Raw genomic sequence first — 11,559 nt, 5'->3', positions numbered from 1 at the left:
ACTGTTATTTCAAGGGTAGAAATTTCTCAGAAAATTTTAGTGGTGCCAACATAGCAATACATTCAGTGACAAATGATGCCAAATACATGTATGTATTGGAGGAGGGTTATCTCCAAAGCCACAGGGACATATATACATCTTTTTGTTTGGTTGTATGTCCTCATTTTCAGTCTTAAGAATATACAGTTTTTTGAGTTCGCTAATAACTATACTTAGGAAGTTATCATGATTACTTAAAGGACAACCGAGCCAGATAAATCTTAAACCCTTCTTAAAAAAAGAATTGATAAGAGAAAATGACCTTTAAACTACTTGGAAACAGATACTGGGAGAGAGGAAACTACATGGCATAGGAGGAAGGGATAATTCATCTTAGAAAATATTTACCAGGTAAAGAAAAAAAGAGGGACCATGAATTGTGAGCTGAACTGAAACAATGACACAGTCTGTTCTCCACCACACAGTGAGCAGTTGGCATGGCCAACAGCCCTATTGTGCCCCTAAACACTCTGCTATTACTGTTCTGTTAGCAATGCCAACATAGCAATTCTAAACACTTTATGTCACATCCTGATTTGCCCTGCAGGATATTAGCTGCTGATATCTAGTCATTTTAGACCTTTCAAAAACAAAACAATTTTATTTACTACCTGGGAGATAGAAGGCAATGCATGCTAGAGCTACTACCCTATACAGCGTTCATCTGCTTTGTCCTGATGTAAACAGAAGTACTGAACTAGAAACTCAGTGTAAAACGAACCCCTGTAGTCCTTAATACCTATAGGTCTTCATCAAAGGAAATAAAAGAAAAATTAGGTAAACAGAATGTCAGAGGAATTTGATTTTCTAATTATGTATAGAATGGCTGAGGGGATGTGAAAAGCCGTCCATCCAGAATGCTGCTGATACACTATTTGAGACAGCATGCAGCGATAGATGGTAACTGGGGTAGTTTCTTTCCCTAAATTTCTGATTCTTATCTTCTGTGGACATTATCCAGCTCATTTTCATCACATTGTTTTATTCAGTTTGATGAAATAAATACTTTCAGAGCTGCAATCACTTGCAGTCCATCAATGAGAGTAATTCAGAAAAGCAGAGTCCCCCTCTGAGGGAAAGGCAGCTAATACTCTTTCAGTATTTGCATAGTCACAATAGATAGTGTTGAAGTTAGAAACATTGGTGTTGTTTGCTTTTACTTACTCCATGACTATTCAGAGACATCATAGAATTAACTTTCTATGTGCCACTAGGCATTTTTCCCTAATGAGGAGAATCTAACTTTAATGAGACAATATGGCCCCTAGAGCCAACAAAACATATCTAAGGTTTTAACTGTGTATATAAGGATTACAGCATAATTGCCACAGTGTGGTTAGCTAGACTGTGGAAATAAGGTAGGTCAAATTCACTACATAGCATTGTTCTTAAAAATTGGGCTGTAATTTTACTCAATCATCACCATCGTGGTCTTCTTCCTCTCAATCTTTAGTCTTCATAACTGTCTCTATTGTGTTCTGCATTTAGTTTTAATTTTTATAGCCATAGCTGGTTTATTTAGTGCCTCTTACTCTATTCCTAGCCTTAGCTATACATTTCCTCACTTAATTCATACAACATAATGTAAGACAAGAATTTTACATTTTTCAAGTGAGAAATAAAATATTCAGAAGTTAAATGATTTCTGCAGCTTGTATAAAGAGGCAGGAGGATTGCCATTTGTTTTCTTTGAGGTTAGCTTGGAGTTGTGTGAGATGTTGTCTCACAACAACAACAGCAACAGCAACAGCAACACCCTACCACTAACAACAACAAAAACAGGAAAAAATTAAATGATTCTCAGCTGTAAGAAAGAAATTAAATAACTCCCAGCCCCAAGTGGTAAACTAGTTTTGGAACCTGCCATGAAGCAAAAGCCACCTGTCTGCCATCTTGAATTATAAGGAGCAGAAACTATGAATGGGCACAGGCTGGACAATGCAGGTCAGAAAACAGCACAATGGAATGCCTATGCCTTCTGAGAGATGAGAGAAACCAAACCAGAGATCCATGAACTCCCAGCTAATTAGTTTCCATGATTCCTGAAGTGACCTACAATTCCCAGAGACATCTATACCCTCACAACAAACTCGCCATTCTTGAGCCTGCCCAAGAAATTTTATGTTTTCTGTAGTCAAGAAGGCTCCACTAGAGAATGCTGAACGGGAGACTTTACCCCAGTGTTCTTGGTACTAAAGGAGGATGGTACCAGGCCCTGGCTCAGAGTCTGAGTGGATACAATCTTTAGAGCTCTGAGATTGGTGTCTGAGTTCTACTCTTTCAACTGATGTCCACTGGTCATCTGTGCTTTTTGAGATAGGGCTTACGTTTAAGGCCAGCAAGTAGGGCTTTGGGTGCTACGTCAGGAAGCCCAATCTTTTCAAAGTCAAACAAGAAGTGTCTGTTGGGTGGGTCGTGTAGATGACCTTACAACCGAGTTTGCTCACAGCCCCTGAAAAGGTTCAAAATCTTTAAAGTGCCTGCTGACTGCAGCCACTTTGAAAAGAGCCCCTGGCTTTAGCACTCGATTTGTTTCCTCACAGAAGTCCCTGATGTTAGATCCCATTAGTGAAAGGCAAAATGCAGCCACAACCACAGATTCATCCTCCAGAGTCACCTGGACCATGTCACATACAGTGACTCTGGGACCCAGAGAAGCCAAATCAAAACAGTGTACAGGGCTCCTGACACTTAAACCTAGGCAGCAATCTCCTCAAAGTTACTACCAAAATGCAGGCTTCTGGGGTATATCTTTGGCAATAGAGGCCACTGGGTGCATTCTTCACTTGTGGAAAACCACGGTGAGAGAGGGGACAAAAGCTTTAGGTTCTTCCTGGAATAGGCATTGGGCAGCACTGTTGGGCTCTGAGTACAGCTTTCCTTAAGGTAGTGAAATCAGGTCCCATCCAGCCATTGAGTCATACGTGCCCACAAGGCTCCAGCTCTAGTCTCTTCACTGTCTGACTCTGTAGCAAGAGGCACCTCAGTCTCTTCTATGGAAGCCTGAGACGAACATGCTCTGGTGTCCAAAGTGGCCAAAATTCGTTCTTATGTCTGTGCTTATTCTTCTGCCTATTCTGACACTGCCTGAGGCTCAGGGGATGTGAGGGGCTAGTGTTGTGTTTTATAAAAAGGAACAAGAAGCCAAAGATGTTTGGATGTTTGGTGGTGCTGTGGTATACTGTTGGGGAAGAGCGTGCCTCTGTGGGCCCATGTTACCTGGCAACAGCCTAGTATGCCTGACTCACTATAAAAGGGGCTGTTTGTCCCCTCCTCACTCTCTTCTCTTGCTCCTCTTCTCCTGCCCTCTTACCTTTACCCCCTCTGTCCCTTCTCTCCCCATTCCCCTCCTGCTTCTCTCCACTCTCTTGGCAGGCCTCTACTCCTCTCTCCTCTCTCCCCTCCCCTGTCCTCCCCTTTCTTCTTCTTTTTTCCCCTTTCCCCTCCTACTCCCTCTCTCTCTGCCTTTCTCTGTCTGAACTCTTTCAACTCCCTTCCCCATGCCCTAAAGAAACTATATTTTATAATATACCTTCCTCATAGTCCTGTGGGTGGTACCTCAGGGGAAATGGATGCCTCAGCATGGGCCCTATCCTCTGCACCATAACCGGCCCCTACCAAACATATCCCTGTCTTCTTTTTTTTCTTCTTTTTTATACAACACAGCAGTTAGGTGATATGGAGTCACAGCTTGGTTTAGGTGGGTCAGCTGCAGCAGTACTTGTCCTAATTGAATTGTGAACTGTTTGGTCAACACTGTCCAGGAGCTGGGTTGGATGCAAATTGGACTATTTCTGGCATTTCCTCTTTACTTCTTCCTCTTCAGCAGAGATCCCACCAAAAGGAGCTTGTGGGTGACAGTTTCTTTCTTCTTCCTTGCCCTCAGTGTCACTGAGAGATGGAGCTTGTTTTTTGACATTTCCTTTTTTCTCTTCTCCCGTACTTCCTATGAGATGTTGGCAAGTGAGGGCCTTTGGAGGAGTTTGTTCTTCCTTCCTACCTCCTCCACCTCTTCTTCTTCCTCCAGTTCCCACTCTCCTTCTTACCCTCCTCCTTTTTCTCAGTCATGGTCAGGTAGGCTGCTGCGGGTTTTCTAGGAGAGCTATGCTGCTTTGAAGGCCTGTTATATGGTCAAGAGATGGCAGCACTTGTGGTCTATGACTGGCAGGCCAATCGCAGATGCAACCTGCTGTTGCAGTCCCTAAGCCCAAGATGGCTGTGGCTGCCTAGACCCATTCTGGCTCCTTGAACATACCCTTGGTCAGTAGGGTCCAAGTAGCCCATGGTCCCTAGTTTTAGATTTTATTTCCTCTACTCTCTGACCTTGTCATTCTTCTTTTTAAATGTTCATTGGCTTCTAGTTACAGAATACAAAAGAAATAGTGCTTTTATTTTCTGTATATAAACATCTCTTAGATTATCTAATCCAACAACAGAAGGCAAAATGAACTCATTCTCTTGGTGATCAGGGATGTCCTCATGATGCATCCTATGAAAGGAAACTTACGTCATTTGATTCCTTGAACTCAGTTTATCCAACCCAGTGTTGTACTCAGCCTCATTAATTACTTTTCCTGTTTCTACAATGCTCATCTCATTGTGACACTCATGAAGTCTTTTGCCAAGATAGAATCTTCAGAAAGGTAGGAATCTCAAATCTTTGTAGAAACTCACCGAGCTGGGTGCCATATACTTTGTCTAGTAAATTAACAAAATTGTAAATTCAGGGGGGCAGAACATTAAATGGTTCTTACAAGCCCAAGGTCAGAGTGCTATCAGAGATTGTGTTTCTTTTTTGGAGGCTGTAAGGGAGAATTCATTCTTCTTGATTAATATATTTTTTTCTGGACTTTATTTTTAAGAAGAAATTTCAGGATGAAGAAGAAGTGAAAAGAAAGAGGTCACTGGCAAGATGAAAGGGAACAGAGGTGAGTGGTTATGAGGAAAGTCGTTAAGAGGATATCAAATGCAGGTTTTCATAGGTTCCTTCCTGATCCTCATCACCTCCACACTTAGACCATAGAGTAGACTGTTGCTGTAAAATTGTATTAATGCTGTCTTTTACCCTGCTATAGGTCTGGCACCGCTGTGTCCCAAGATATCTGATAGATATCTTAATCTCAGTCAGCAAAGCGTCTCGCCTGCTCTGTTCCATCCCATATCACACTGCCGAAGGCCTCTCTCCGAGCCTGGCAACAATCTCTCTACCCATCCAGTTCCCAAGACAGGTTTCCATGCCAGAAAGACATATCCCAACTCCATGGGCTTAGTGTCCCAGCTGCCACATACTCTCTTAAACTTAATTCATCACAAGAAAGAACACACAACACAATAACCTCTGATCCAATTGATAATATATAATTGTCCACCTAAACATACAAAGTCCTGCACACATCCATCCCTTAAGAACATTCATAACAACCTGTAAAAGTTCTGTCTTTGGCCACTCTGTCTCCTCTCTCTTCGTCCTTTCCATTCCAGTCTCCTCCCCTTCCCTCAAACTTTTCTCCCTCCTATCCTTCTGACTCGTTCAATGACAGGCCTCCTTCTATCCTGTACTGGCCCTCATCTATAACATCATCCCACAGTAGTCAATAAAATTAATGTCCTGATGCTCTTCCTATTCCTATCCTCATTCACATAAAACATGAATTTAGATTACTGAAGTAAGATCAAGAGAATCACTCACTTAAGACTGAAGAAATTATCGAGTGAACCACCTTCCTCTCAATGCAAAGGGCCAATCATTTCATTTGTTACTATGATTTAAGTAAAATTTAAAAAGTCTAAAATTCAGCATATCCAAATGTTTAAATATAAAGTTAGAAAAACCAGGAAGTCAAGCAAAGAAAATGAGGGGGGTTTACACGCAACCCATTCAAACATTCTGTTTTCAATGCCATTGCATTGCTAATCAAAAGGGAACGTGTAACCTGACTTCATATTAAAACAATTATATAATGGTATACAGTGATATAAGAAGCACAAGCATAAGTACACGCAGATGTTAGTTGCAAAAGCATATCTCTAAGAATATCAGTGGATTAGACTGACAATCACATAAAGAGTACAAATATTTAAGTCTATACACCATTGACAATATACCTACAATTATTACAAGAATTAACAAGGTACCAAAGGAAAATCAGTCATTCTTATTAACTTTTATGAATGACTATTTGCTTAGTGACAGGTTTCTTGAAAAGCAGAACATTTGTTAAGTGGCCTTAAAATTCAGGATACATTACAACATTTCCTGGTGGAACTTTATGTAATATGAATTTAACAGCTATTCCTGAATGGAGTTGGGGGGCGGAGATCATTTCCCTATGTTTTAATGGAAATGTTTCTTAGAAATGATTATCCTGGATGAATGAAGATAAACTAGGAAAAAAAAACCTTACAACTTTTGTTTCACAGCAAGCATTAGTCCTCAGGAAACCTGTAGCAAATCCTACTTCATTACCATGGTATTTTGCTTAAAGATGAGACAGGCTTTGGATATTAGGAATACATCAATTATAAGTATGCCTTCGTTTGTAATATGTACTTACATATGCTTACGTGCCCTGAGCAAATTAAGATTTTCTTAGCTCTGTGTAGTACACAGTCCATAAATGTCATAATTACAGTATTATTATTAGTATGCAACAACTAAGTGTTCTTCTAAAGTTTATAATGTAACTTTATAATCATATCTCACATAAACTAACATAGCTCTGTGAGGAGCAGAGTGTATTATTCTTAGCAAAAAGGCAATGAAATATCATCCCAAGAGATTAAATTATTTACACAAGATGGAACAGCTTCCAAATGCCATAATTAGTGTGTGAATCGTCTTGAGACTCCAATTATAAAGCGCTTTTCACTGAAACAAGATCTTCATACTGATGGCTTTCAGTAAGTACTGTGTCACTCAATTTAATGACACTTTATGTGATTTCCATATTTTAAAATAATCACAGGATGGACAATCAGATGACTACAGGTGTTATTTATGCGTCCACTGATGCATATGCATGGGTGAATGCTGTAATCACTGGCATTTTCTTGCCAAGCTCTCCCTCAGTAGCCACCATGAGAATGTGTACATTCATTTTCTCTTAAAAGGACAACCATATTGTTTTTTATTCTTTACATTATGAATCTCTCACTATGCGATCAAGGAAATATAAATCATGTGGCTTCACCTTTCCATAAAAGTGACTAATTAAGATTAAACTTGTCCCTGTGGTAAATGTAAAATGATTTAATTATAATCAAAATGCTCTCGATTGAATAGCTTCAGTTTCAAAGAGTCACTTTCCTAGTGCTAAGAAGCTCATTAAATTCAATTTGCAGTAATGTACTGCTGTCATGTTTCCTTTCTGAACCACAGTATTACATTAAAGTTCTTTGATTATTTCCCTGTAGGGTAGCATTAATGTGACACACCATGTGAAAGAAAAGCTCAAATGAGACTCAAAGATGCACTACTTTATTTTAAAGTTTTTCTCAATAGATGTTAATGTTTAGCAGCATGAAAAATATGCAATAAAAAACAGCCTGTCTTAGGAACACAGGGAAAACAAATGTTATTAGTGTTTGTCCTGGACCACTGGGAGTTTCTATTTGTGTGACTGCATTTGTGCGTGTTATCATATAGTGTAGATGATGCATTTTGCTTATTTTACAAGTATCACAGACACTTGTTCCCAAGTTCTAATGGATCTTACGATTTTATTATTCTTTTCTCTTTCACTGTCCTGAAAATGTGAAATTATTGCTTGCAAGATATAGATAAATATAAGAAAAGAAAACTGGAGGAGGGGTGAAAATCAAGAAACAAGGAAGAGAATTATATTTCTAATGTGGTTATTTCATTAAATTAATAGGTAATTTATATTCAAATTAATAGAATTATATTTAAATTAATAACTTGTTATAAGACAGAGGCATCCAATTACTTTTACATTTATTCAATTAGTATATAGTAAAGGCATGCACTTGCTAGCTACATAGGGAAACCCAAAGACAGTCAATGTGAGCGACTCCTCTCCTACTCTCTGAGTCATGAGGGTCAAACTTTTATCAGCATGGTCAGAAGGGCCCTAATTAGCTGAGCAATCTCACTCACATTTTTTTAACAGATCTTGTCTCAAGTTTATTTGTAAAAACAGCATACAGGACATTGGTCATCTGCAAAATGAGTGAGGTGGGTGTGTCACAGCCCCATCTGTCTTCACTGGCAGGGGCACTCTATGGGGCCTTCACAGGCCTGGGCACCCTTGGGGAGCCCTGGGCTGGAGTTGAAGCCTGGGCCTTGGCTGGAGCTTTGGTCTCTGCCTTGGTTTGAACCTTGGGCTTTAGTTGGCAGAGCCTCCGTCCCTTGGCCATGTAGCTTCGAATCTTCTTCCCAAGCTTGGGGTGAGCGATGAAAACCAGACGGAGAGGCTGGAGCCCTTCGGCATCTTGGGCTTGACGGCCTGAGGGCTTCACATAGGGCCTTTGATGACCTGCTACAGTGCACTCCATGCCTTGGCATTATTGGTCTCCATCTTCTTCAGGCCCTTTCTTGTGCTTCTTGGCAAAGATGTTCCTCAGAAACTTAGGGTCGGCCCCTTTAAGAGAGTCGACTTTGTGACCAGGATTTCTTGATGCCATTTCTGTGCCATTTGCGGGACTGGTTGTGTGTGGTGTGGTTCTTGGACTTGGCCATGTCTGCACGGTAAGCTGCGGCTCCCGCAGCGCTTGGGACCGGAAGAGAAAGAGCACCACTCACATTTTCACATTATGTTTTATATTTGATATTAGGTAGAGTATCCAAAACAGTAGAAAATAAAGTTGTTTTCATATATATATATATATATATGTTTGTGTGTGTGTGTGTGTGTTCCAAAGTCATATATTATAAAAATATTAGCACATTTCGTATAATAGATTTTGCTTTACATATTTAAATACAAAGATTGAAAAACTTATTTTTCTTTTATTTCTAAATATACAATTGTTTTAATTATAGAAGTTATATTTTTAAAATAATTGCATGTTTATTGGACTGAATCAACAAGAAAAAGATAGCCATTTGGGCTCAGCAATATCAATACAATATAGTTCATTTGGAAGAAATTATATATTTTTGCAAATTTGACCTTTCATAAGTGAACAAGAATCAGATGTTGAAACAGAAGAAAGGTTCAGACAGATAGAAAATTTATGCTATATGTTGCTATTAATCATATCATAAACAAATGAAGATAGAAGTCAAGAGCCATGAACAGTACAAGACATTATACATTCAGAATGGAAAACATGATCTTGATTATTCAGTAGGGCATGGGGCAAACAAAGGGTAGAATTGAACAACAATAAATTTTTTAAAAGTGGTCATTTAAAGAAAAAGCAAGAAAGAGAATATAGAAGTGTTTAAAAAAGAGAAAGTTGTTAAAAAAGGAAAAAAGAGAAATGATATAATTATAATCTTAAAAAGTAATTGCATAATTTTCAAAAATGAGATGGAGTTGATACGAATATGAAAACTTTTCACATCTGTTGTGATATAACAAATGCAATTTTAAATCACAAGTGCTTTTACTAAATATCAGAATCAAGTCACATGAGCAATCAAATTCTGTATGTTCAAATTTAAGGAAACAAGAAAAATCAATCTCATAGCTAAAAAGTAGAAAGAAATAATAAATGTAAGGATAGAAGCCAGTGAGACTAAGATAATTTCTCCAGGAATCAATGACCAAATAAATAGTTCTTTCTAAAGATGAAAAGATTGTAAATACTAACTTAAACTAGCCAAAATAAAGTGAGAAAAGTTCTGAATAAATAAAATTATGAAAAAATAAAACAATTTTATCAGAGGAAGCATATTTATACTGCATAGCTATAAAAATAATAAATAAATAGAAGAGTTTGGCACCATCATAATCAGTAACACAGATGAATGGAATATAATACATGGCCAAAAATAAAGTTACCCAGATATAGCCACTTGATAGTTTGCTAAACCTAAAAGGATGATATAAGAAAAAAAAACCTCTTAAAAACTCATGTTGCTGGAAAACAGGAGAAAATCCACATGTAGAACTAAACTATCTATTTCAATCTGAACTAAAATAAGTTGAATGCAGAGCAAAACTGACACCGGAAGTCTTAAAACTTTCAGAGTGCTAAAAGAAAATTAATAGAAAGCAGTCAAGGTATAGGCATGACGACAGAACTTCTGCTATTGTTTGGGAATGAAAGCAAGGCCTGAGATGGTAGTTCTGTCAAAAGCTTCTGCACAGCAAAGAAAACAACTGCCAGAGAAACAGTCAACAGATTTGGAAAACCCTTGTCAACAACATGTTCATAAATGTACATCATGGTGTTGGTCAGATATATAGCTGAAGTATAAAACCAATCTATATGTCCATCAACAACGGGATTGACAGCAACTGACTGAGATAGAAGCAGATACTTACACCCAACCATTGGACTGAAGTCAGGACTCCTATGGTTGAATTAGGGGAAGGATGCAAGAAACAGATAAGGAGGGTGACCCCATAGGAAGAGGAGCACTGTCAATTAATCCAGAGCTCAGAGAGCTTCTAGATAGTGAGCTACCAACCAAGCAACATAACACAGGCAGACTGTCCAAAATCCCTGACACATATATTACAGAGAGCTGCCTGGTCTGTCCTCTAGGGGAGAAGACGTACTAGAGACTTGAGGCTCCAGAGAAGGGGGAGGCCTTGTGGTCAGGAAGCATTCTCTTGGAGACAGTGCAAAGGAGAAATGGTATGAGAAACTCTGGGAAGGGAGACATTGAGGAGGGCAATGGCTGGATAGTAAATAAGTAAAATAATAGTTAATACGTAATAATAATAATAATAATGAAAAATTCAAAAATTAAATTCCCAATATTATGTGGATAATAAATGGGCAAATGAATTGATCTGATAATTCTCAAAATATTTAGTGAGAAAAGAATGCTTAATGATCTTAGCCATCCAAGATATGCAAAGCAAAGCTACACTGGTATTCTGTCTTGTCGAAGGGCAAATAGACACCATTAAGCAATATACCAACAAACACTCGTAAGAATGTGGATGAGAATAGAAACATTACACACTGTTGACCTGAAGAAGAAATAAAAAAAAAAAAACAAGTATAGCCGCTGTGGAAATAAGTGTGAAATTTCTCATAAATGTCTAAAAATAAACTAGGATCCAGTTGTGCCATTTCTGGTATACTCAAGGAACTCTCAAATCGGTGTACCATAAAGATACTTGTTCATTAATATCTATCGTGGTACTTTTCATAATGTAAAAGGCATAAAAATCAATCTATGTGTACATCAATAGATGAATGGATGACGATGATATCACTTTTGAGTTTCATTCAGTCACAAAGAACAAAATTAAGCTCCTTTCCAAAAACAAACAAACAAACAAACAAACAAACTTGAGGTCTCATTAAGGGAAATAAATCATAGAAATAGAACAAGTTTTCAAACATATGCTGAGTCTAAATTTCAAAGTTAGAAAA

The 11,559-nt window shown here is 38.3% G+C and overlaps 1 pseudogene; it reads right to left on the bottom strand.

Moving 5' to 3' along the window:
* Positions 1-2,325: 2,325 nt before the first annotated feature.
* LOC116901663 lies at positions 2,326-4,292 on the bottom strand (annotated as a pseudogene).
* Between the last annotated feature and the right edge of the window lie 7,267 nt (positions 4,293-11,559).

The sequence above is a fragment of the Rattus rattus genome, chromosome 5, assembly GCF_011064425.1.
Source record: "Rattus rattus isolate New Zealand chromosome 5, Rrattus_CSIRO_v1, whole genome shotgun sequence".
Taxonomy (NCBI): domain Eukaryota; kingdom Metazoa; phylum Chordata; class Mammalia; order Rodentia; family Muridae; genus Rattus; species Rattus rattus.
This window is presented reverse-complemented; position numbering and strand designations above follow the sequence as displayed.